The sequence below is a fragment of the Elephas maximus genome, chromosome 1 (assembly GCF_024166365.1).
Source record: "Elephas maximus indicus isolate mEleMax1 chromosome 1, mEleMax1 primary haplotype, whole genome shotgun sequence".
Classification (NCBI taxonomy): Eukaryota; Metazoa; Chordata; class Mammalia; order Proboscidea; family Elephantidae; genus Elephas; species Elephas maximus.
Window position 1 is genome coordinate 82,133,106 of NC_064819.1, and position 1,257 is coordinate 82,134,362.

The 1,257-nt window shown below is 43.0% G+C and overlaps 1 non-coding gene across 1 annotated transcript; it reads right to left on the reverse strand.

The window, feature by feature from the left end:
* Positions 1-675: 675 nt before the first annotated feature.
* Positions 676-747, reverse strand: TRNAA-AGC (transfer RNA alanine (anticodon AGC)). The gene has a single exon. It is a non-coding gene; the product is annotated as a tRNA-Ala (tRNA).
* Positions 748-1,257: the final 510 nt, after the last annotated feature.

Genomic DNA, 1,257 nt, shown 5'->3' on the forward strand with positions numbered 1-1,257 from the left:
CCTGGTGGCATAGTGGTTAAGAGCTATAGCTGCTAACCAAAAGGCTGGCAGTTCAAATCCACCAGGCACTCCTTGGAAACCCTATGGGGCAGTTCTACTCTGTCCTGTAGGGTCACTATGAGTTGAAATCCACTTGATGCAACAGGTTGTTGTTTGTTTGCTGACCAAGATTATATGGGTAGGTGTGGAAGTGTAGAAGGAATGGGAAAAAGAAAAGCAGATGGAAACCTTCCTCCTGAAACTGCTATCTGTTCATTGACACAGGCACAGGTGAGGGAAAAAGAAGACTCAAAAGGAAGTTGTCCAACAGTCACTTCCCCCGACTTTCCATCTGTCTTTTTCTTCCCTACTCCTTAATAATAATGAGAAATTGTAGTAAAGGAGAACAGGCGGTCTGTGACACGGTGGGATCTTGTTGCTTCACCATCAGCAGGTCCTGAGTGAGCACCTTCTTTTATTCCAGTTCCTCCTTACATCATTGTTCTTAAGCAGTTAGGTTGGGAAGCCCAAAGAGTGTCCAGAACTATGGTCCAAGAGAGTAACTATCAAGCAATTTATCCTTTCTGTGAGTAGGAAAAACACAAGAAAAGATATTCAGGAAGAGAAAAATGGGAGAAGTCTGAAACAAATCTGACCACAGTCAAGTGCCAGTCAGTGAGAAAGGGAAATAACACTTGGAGGTACTGGGAATTGAACCCAGGGCCTCGTGCATGCTAAGCACGTGCTCTACCACTGAGCTATACCCCCATTACAAGAAAATTATGAGAACAATTCATAATACTGACTTCTAGCCTGGTCTGTAAAAAAAAGGTCTGTAGGCATATTAAAAGGTCAGTTTTTGCAAGTCAAAGTCCATTATGTTCAATTCTTGTGTTCCTGAATTGCATCAGGCCTCACAGGTATGACAGGAAAATGAAAAAAAAAAAAAAAAAAAGCACTCCAACCAAATGACTCTGAGATCGGCCAACAGCTTTTGGCTTCTTCAAGGACTGCTTTTAGCCAACTGCCTAAAAGTCTGTCAGTTCAGTACACCACGAGGGAGAGTCTCGGGATTGAACGTTCTGTTATGCCTTTTGATTGTCTTCTTGAAAAGTCGTTCTCCGCCTATGAAGCTTACAGAAAGGCACAAAAGATAGTACAGGGGAATAGAAAGATGAGTTCCATGAGTGCTGCGAAAGAATGAAGATCCAGGTGGGGAAAGAAGACTAGAAGTTAACTAATTCAAAGTACTTGACCGAAACAGGAGCCCTGGTACGC